Genomic DNA, 8,620 nt, shown 5'->3' on the forward strand with positions numbered 1-8,620 from the left:
CAGGAGGGGCCCTGGGGCACTCCTATCACTCGGCTGCGGACTTCACAGCCAACTTAAACAAGCCGTGACATCTACAAATGAGAGCCTTGAGGCCCTACAAAACCGAATCACATCCTTGTCCCGGGTGGTACTCCAAAACTGAAGAGCCCTGGACCTGCTAATGGCTGAACTCCGGGGAGGGGGTGTACTTGTCTTTTACTAAGGGAAGAATGTTGTTTTTATATAAATGAGTCTGGGATTGCCAAGCAAAATGTTAAAACTCCCCAAAAACTAAATAATGAGCTCAGGGCCCTTTCCACTTCAGGAAGGGAGGCCCCATGGTTTTCCAACCCCCTCCTTGCATGGTCTCTATCCTTCTTGGGTCCCCTGCTAGCTTTATGCACCCTGCTTCTTGTGGTACCCTGTCTAATCCAATTTTTCACAAGCTGCATACAAGGCATCATTAATATTGCTACCAATCGAGTCCTGGTCAGTTCCAAACTATCCCCACTACCTTCTCCTAATATGATGACACCCACCCCTTATAAAAGACAAAGGGGGAGATGTTGGGATATTGCCAAAAAGGATTGGAATGTAGAGCAGGGCCATGTAACTCCGGAGACCTCCTAGTGAGGATGGCAAGAGTTGGCCTGCTCCAGTCTGGACATGCTGGCTGCCCCATGATCTCTTACCCAACCACCTCTAGGCTAAGTCTCCATTTCCCCAACCCTAATCAGGTTTCTTATTAATCATGTGACCAGACAACAGGACAGAAAAAGACCAGGAGCGGGTTCCATGTAGCTTTGGAAATCACCTCCCTCCCCCTACCTGCCTGCCCACCAAAAACCCAACCCCACCTCTTTGCGCATTAAACATCCCTATAGAAACTTCTCCTTCGCCATATTAAAACGAGTTATCTGCTGACACAGTCTCCCGGGTGTTGCTTCGTTCTCGCCGCTGCCCAAGACTTTCCTCTGCCACCGGCTTCTCCCTCACCCAGCCCTCCAGGACTGGGACCCATGTGCAAAGGCTCCGTAGCAACATCGACGCCCTGGCAGGGAGGAGAGCAACATTTGGGTACCAATGAAATGCAAATCAAAACTACAGTAACACCATCTTGCCCCACTTGAAATGGGGATTATAAAATAAACCTGGCACGGATATAGAGAAAAAGAAACACAAGTTCTTTGGGTGGGGTGTAAATTGCTACAGCTGTTATGGAAAACAGTATGGAAGTTCCTCAAACCAGGTATTCCACTTCTGTCTTTTGGTCATAATATTTTATCAGAGCAACAAAAAATTAACTAATACATGTGCCAAAATAGTGGAGAAAACAATATTAGGGAGGATTTATTCTGGTACTCTTAAGATCAGACTGCTCTACATTAGTCCCTGTTTGTTCTAATTTTATTTCTGTTACTGTGACAAAATATCAGGATAACAAGAAACTTAAGCGCAGAAACTTAAAGATTTATTTGATTCACAATTCCAAGTTACAGCCCATCATTTTGGGAAAGTCAAGGCAGAAACTCAAGTTACAGCACATCCACAGTCAAGAGCAAAGAGAGAATAAACTCATCCTCCCTTACTTTCTAGGTACTCAGCTAGCTTTTTCTGTTCTTACACAGTTCAGGGTCCAGCTCATGAAATGGTGCTGCCCATATTCAGGGTGGATCTTCTCACCTCAGCTAACACAACTAAGACATTTCCTTATAAGTATGTTCATAAACCAACACAATCGAGATAATTCCTCCTTGAGACTGTCTTCCTAGGTAAATCTAGATTGGGTCATGCTATCAGTTAAACTATTCAGCAAAATATTATATATTAAACAGTTTTTTTTCAGGCTGTGGCTTGCCCTGGATAATTACATCTTATAAGCAACATTTGGCTACAATTTTTAAAACTCAAATGCACAGGTAAAAAGACTTTATGCACAACAATAGCACCACCTGCTCAACTGATAAATAATTAATTCTTAAAAACAAAAGACTGTCACCCTATAAACTTCCCAAAGTAGACTAGGACCGCAGGAACACATGGGCATATTAAACCATAAATATAAAACCATCAAACATACCACACTAAGGAATGCTGCAACATCCGTACCTGGACTCATAAAAAGAAGAATATCTAACACTGACACAGCACTGCCCCCCCTCCGTCTGATGTGTCATTGTGTGCATAAAGGGATAGTCAATAAGTAGAGCGTTCCAAGCTTTTTGCAGGGCTTCAGCTCAACTAAGTCACCACTACTGATCAGGCTTCCTCAAATTGTTGTGAGTCTATCGACCCACTAATCAGCCCAGAACCAGTCACACACGTTACCCCCACAGTCCCATGATCCTTTTTCTTTCCTTCATGACATCGATTCTTTTCCACCCCACCTCTGCAACTGGACTCACCCTTGAGACCTGGTCCAACCCTCCAGTCCGTGTAGTCAGGCTCTGAACCTCCAACAAACAGCCTTTCACTTTAGTATCTTATTTAAACCCTGCAGTGAAATTCTTTGTATCTGTGTCAACTCTCTCTTCCTCCAGTAGAGCATCTTTGAGCTCAAACCCTGCTTTTGTGTCTACTTTGTAGCTTGCAGACATAAATATAAACAAATAGAGTTACTGTGAGGTATGTAATGTATGATCTAAGAATTAATATTAGTAATTGTGTAACTGACCTGGCAGAAAAAAAAATATATTCTAAACAGACACTTGTGATCCTCAGTTTGGTCATCAGGCTATTGACATATGGACCCCAAGAAACTAGAACTTCCCTGAATCAATCCCAATGCTGAGAAAATAAAGACCTCAAGATTGGTGTGAGCCAGAGGGTAAACTTGTCTCCTGGAAAAGAGATCTCACACAGTTCTGACAACTTGTCAGTCTACCTTACAAGATAAGCCTGAAGCCCAGGAATGATGGGTCAATGGTGGGTCATTCACCTGGACCACTTAGATGTGGTCCTTCTGGCCTTCTATTGAAACTAAAGTGTCACTTCAGGACACCGAAGATGGACTGGAGGGGATTCACTGCATCTCTTTGTCTCTTTCCAGTGTCGCCACACTAAATACATCTCCCTTTCCTGCTTTTTACTATCAACTTGGCTGTTTTAAATTTGCTTCTTGAGGATGGGTGGCTGAACCTAGCTTTTTGAGGCACAGACTATATCCTCAAGCTCAGCAATCATAGTGATTAAGATTGGAATAAAACAACTTGTGTTTACTGATGATCAGCTATTAAGAGAAATTGGCATTACCTGGAAAAATTGCAGCCAATGCAATCAACATAGCTTGTGAATTTACTTTATTCAATAAACTCTGACATTGAAGAAATACATACATGTCTCTTTGTTTCTGATACATGTACTCACAGCAGTCCCATGATTAAGAGAAACGTATTGTCTTAGCAGGGAATGTTTAGTTGCCGGAATATATTGGCCTGTGACATTGTCCAGGAAGTAGAGAAAGGAATTCTGGTGCCCATTTGGCTTTCTCCTTTTCACCATTTTTAGATTCATTCCAGGATCCCAGCCAGTAACTTGGTGCTAACCAGTTTTGCGATGGGCTTTCTACCTTCAGCTAAGCTCCCTTCACACGCAAATGTGTGCCTCAGTAATGTCCTAGGTGTTTCTTGATGGAATCAGCCTGACTACTATCAACCATCACATACACAATGGAGTTTTAGTCAAGTATAAGAAACATGAAGAAAAATGAAATTGTGATGTTTTTAAGAAAATGCAAGTGAAGATCATCATTTAAGCAAAACAAGCCAGACTTACAAAGACAAGTGTCATATTTTTCTCAACTGTTGAAGGTATATCTCATACAGTCTCTCTCTCTCTCTCTCTCTCTCTCTCTCTCTCTCTCTCTCTCTCTCTCTGAAAATAAAAGAAAGAGTATTTTCAAACAGGAAAGGGACTAGTGGAAGGGCAGAAAAGGTCAACGGGTGTCAAAGTACATGGCAATCTGGAATTTTGAAATGTCATTGTGAATCTCATCATTTTGTACAATAAATAAAAATAATTATAAAAACTTGATTTGGCATTGATTTCCTGCTGGGAACTTGCAGCAAAGAATTATACAATTTATATCTGTGACTAAATATACATAGTCACATATGAATGTGTGTGGGGAGGTGTGTGTGAGTGTGAGCATGTGTATGTATATATGTGAATGTATGTGTGTGTGCGTGTGTGTGTGTGTGTGTGTGTGGTGTGTGTACAGAAGTCCCAGCAAGGGTAAAGCAGGTACATTCTCTTCATACATCCCCATCTCAGTGTATGAAATACTGTTTCCTCCAAGTTGGTGTTAGGCAATCCTGTGTGTGATTGCTGGCTACAGGAAGGCACCAGCTGTCGCTTTTGCTCTTGTGTCTATGAAAGCAGGGAGAACAATGTTTGTTTTCATTTTTATTTCTGGGAACATCATAATAAAACAGGCAGCCTGTTCATCTGCCTGCTTTTGAGCTCTGGGCCAGTTGTAACTTCCCCTCCATGTTCAAAGTGGTTATTTTCTCGTTATGAGTTTAAAAGGAAGAGGTAGATCCAAGCCAGATGGACATATTTGTTTTTAATTTAGGTTTGTAATTTATTGCTGTGTTTTTGATTAAAAATTAATATATAGAATGAGAAAAGACTCCTTAGGGGCTTAAAATGCATTTTGTTATAAAATATAAATTTACTATTAAAGTCAGAAATTTTGTTTTAGTTAAAAGTACATCCTTTCAATCATAGGTGCCAAAATCAAACACATATGCGAAGATCACTGAAATGACTGCAGGACGGTGGCATATTCTATAATAAATTCAAAATAAAATGCTTACTCTGGAAAGAATTTTGATTTTGGAAATAGCGGGGTTATACTTAAAGTATAAGATCAAATAAAGTGGTCAAGAAAGTAGCATCAGTATAAGAGTTAAATTGTTTTGTAACTAATTGTATTAACTAAAATTGTTTTATATTAGGTACAAAAACTCACAAACATTCTATTCAGTGCTGTTTTAATTCTACTTTTTCTTCTTTCCTTTTTTGTGAATGTGACAAACTTTGTGGATTTTGAACTGCTTGTAAGTGGAGACAGAATTTTAATTCATATTTTTATTTGGTCTACTGAAATAGACACATGCTACAAGCTCCACAGCTTAGTCTTTCATTTCCCCCTCCTTCCTTCTCTCTTCCAATGCTGAGTGACCAGTGCTACCTTGAATATGTTTAGTCTGACACTGATCTGCAAACAGTCTGAGTTTTGATCATTTGTCCTCATTAATACTCAGTTCATTTTTTGTGGCTTCAGGTTTGCATAAGCTTAAATATTTTGATGTCCCAGTACAGGATCTTTGGGGTTATAAAGTATATTTCCTTGAAAGTGTTCTCATTCCATGCCTCAGGACCATGCAACTCATGGAGACATTTTCTTTTTTGGTTTTCGTTTTCTCTTGGAGTTTAGGACATCCCTTCTTCATGACTTGATCAAAGCCCTAGAGAGTGCATCATTATGCTTCAAATCATAGCATGGCTTTCCTGGAATTTGACGGTTCTTCACAAACATTGTCGTAAGATTCACTACCCCCAATCACATGTCTTGTAGTCTTAATTGGTTGCGTTTTATTTTTGAATATTTATGAGCTGAGCAATCAGAAACATAGAGAAAAAGTATCTTGGTTTTCCTTCTCCAGTATGCTGGCTTCTGCTGATAACTCTATGTAGACCGAGGAATATTATGTTGGAAAAATAAACAGTAAAAGGTGAAAGCCATTTGAGTACTGTTCCTCACATTTCAACCCCAGTGGACTATCAAAAATACCCTTGAGGACTACAAAGATTCAGGACTATGTATTGTGAAGTGTTTTTTTGAAAGTTCAAAATATCACATTGTGACTTCCTTGCCACGTGCCTCAGTTGTAAGGTACTCATCCAAGTCACCCACAATGCTTAGACTACCATGCTTATCAAAGCAAATTACTGAACAATTTTTGTGTGGTAATTTTGGGCACAGAATAAATCATCAAGTTTCATTAAAAAATATTGACAAGATCTTACACTATTTTACAGATGAAAAACTGAATCCAAACAGTTGAAGCGTCCTCGTTCAGGAAAACCAAAGCATTATATGAAGAAGTCTGCAAAAAGAAAATTAGTGTCCACATGCATGCTGTGCAGCCCTGCACATGTACATAGTATAGATTGCACCACCTGGTTTCTAATCTGTTAGTCTTATAGAATATTTAATATAATGTGATTTTTTCCCTGAGAATGTGAATTCACACTAGAAGAATGATATTATAATTAATAATAATGTGTGTGTTGATTTTTCTTGCATGTACTTCACATAAGAATCATTTACATACTCAAGCCCAGAGAGCTCAAACTCCATGATACTACTAAAAAATGAAAATTCAGCAACATAGGCCATGACTTCTGAAGATCCATGTGTGCTACAGGAGATAAAATGGACCATGTGAGTAAGAAAAACTGAGTCAATTATAATGTTAATAATATTGTAGCTTAGAGACCACCTGTTTAAGTAGTCTAAATTTGGAAACCAAAGTATATGAGCCATACCTAACAATTAGTTACCAAAACATGTCAGAAGATAGCTATTGCTGGATACCTCTTATAGCCTCCCAACATGAGCATGTAGCAATCAGGCAAATCAGAGACGGACACCATCTGTGCTGGAGTCAATCGCCACACCCTACAGTGGTTGTCTAATTTGCCTCTTCCTCCCTCATATAAAAATAACTCCATTTATTTTGTCAGAATGTCATAAATCTTTCTTCAGTCTATCCCTGGTAAATAAATGAATGCAAAAGGCCTCTTGCCAGCTTTTTTCAGGTCACATTTCTTGCAATTGCTTCAGCCTTCTGATTTTTATAAACTCATTAAAACAAGTCTTTGACTCCTTAAAAGATAATTACATAGTACTGAATGTTTAAAATTCAATAATCAAGAGAAATCTTTATTCAGAGATGATTATGATGTATTTATCAAACTCCCATTGAAACATCTAAACATGATCTTATTCCATACGTACTCCATTTGAAGGCTTAAGATGTATCCTCACCGTTTGTGCTGCGCAGTAGCTTTCTGAACACCACAAGGGGGCAGAAAACGAAGAAACGAAGAGAAAATCCTTTCACACATGAGACATGCCATCAAATTGAAGGAATCTTGTTTTATTTATTTCCTTTCTGATTTTTAAAAAGTTTCTACTTTATTCACAACCCCAGTAAAATTTTTAATTGTCAGAAAACAATAGTATAAAAGCTATAAATCAGAAGTAGAGATTTCTAGGATAGTCACACAAAGTGCAAGGCCATATAAGTCTATCCCACAGGCAGAGAGTGGAAGCCAAAGGGTACTGTGGTTGAGGTCTAAGAATAAATAATTAATAAGTAAATATAAGAATATTATCAAGTATATTCTGCTACCAATCCTGCAGCCAAAATATACAAAAACAAATAAAATAAAAAGCCTCCATCAAAGTAATCAGGAAGATGATAAAGGCTGGACTCCCCCAGGGGCTGTGGGAGGGCCAACTGATTCACTGGGTAGTCTCTGCCTATAGTGGCTTGTACTAGACACCATTTTTTTTTTCCAAAAGGAAGAACTGTTAACTTTATTCTAACTATAAAATTATAGGGACCAATAAAAAGTGAATTGTTCCTTATTATGATATACTATCCAGCTCAAAACAATGTTTTAAAAACAAACATGCTACCATATGCTAAGGCAGGCACATGCCCTTCCCTCAATGAGAATCTGTAGTGAACTTGTGCACAGAGGTGATCAGAGAACTCCAGCTGGTTTCAGCTGAGAAGCTGTTGGTGAGAATCTGGACTGAAGAGTTCCACATTCTGCAGAATGACACACACCTCTTTTCTTCTAGTCAAGTTTAAATGTGAAACAAACAAACAAAATCAGCTACTCCACAAAGATCAGCTGAGGTAATCTAGAGCTAAAACTGAATTGTGTGGATTTCATTGACTCCCAGACAGTCTAACACCAGCATCAATTACGTACAGACCACAAGCCCACTAAAAACATGCCCCAAGAAACATTTGTTTACGTAGCTCACCTTTTAACCACTGCATTCTCTAATATGTTGTGATGTTTTGGTAGGATGTTTATAGGTACTCACCAATCCTATAGGCTTGCCTTTCCCCCAGACCTCTGGTCCTAATTTAGAACAGTCACATAAAGTTTTTTTTTTTTTAAATCAAGTATTTGGATGAATGGAGGCAACAGTGTGCAACGTGTACAGTAGAGTTACCAGTATGTTTAGAAATTGTTTTCTCCATCAATCCATTTGCAGAAAGCCCAGTCTGTCCTGCATAGTAATCAGTAGAATAACTCTGAATCATAACATTGGTAAGACCTTAGTATTGCAAAACTACTAGTTACCCTATGGGCTGATCACATTACTGCGTGATAACAAATCATGAGAGAAGCATGTAGAGCTAACCAACTACTGTTTCTCCATACAGAAAGACTAAAAATACATACATTTTATCAAACACCAATCACATCTCTGTCCCCTAATTTCATTTAATAGAAGGGGATTTTAAAAGAAGATTTAAAGTATACTTTCTTAAGAATACTCAGCATCTTAAATATTCTCTCTCTCTCTCTCTCTCTCTCTCTCTCT

At 38.8% G+C, this 8,620-nt stretch overlaps 1 long non-coding RNA gene across 1 annotated transcript in view; it reads right to left on the reverse strand.

Annotated features, from left to right (window-relative positions):
• Positions 1-873: 873 nt before the first annotated feature.
• LOC115072334 overlaps positions 874-8,620 on the reverse strand; it is a 13,766-nt gene continuing 6,019 nt past the window's right edge. Inside the window, exons 2-3 of the long non-coding RNA XR_003851385.1 lie at positions 6,013-6,092; positions 874-1,030 (exon numbers count right to left, since the gene is read on the reverse strand). This is a non-coding gene — a long non-coding RNA (uncharacterized LOC115072334). The remainder of the gene's footprint in view (positions 1,031-6,012; positions 6,093-8,620) is intronic.

The sequence above is a fragment of the Nannospalax galili genome, unplaced genomic scaffold (genome assembly GCF_000622305.1).
Source record: "Nannospalax galili isolate Female #2095 unplaced genomic scaffold, S.galili_v1.0 scaffold351, whole genome shotgun sequence".
Lineage (NCBI taxonomy): Eukaryota > Metazoa > Chordata > Mammalia > Rodentia > Spalacidae > Nannospalax > Nannospalax galili.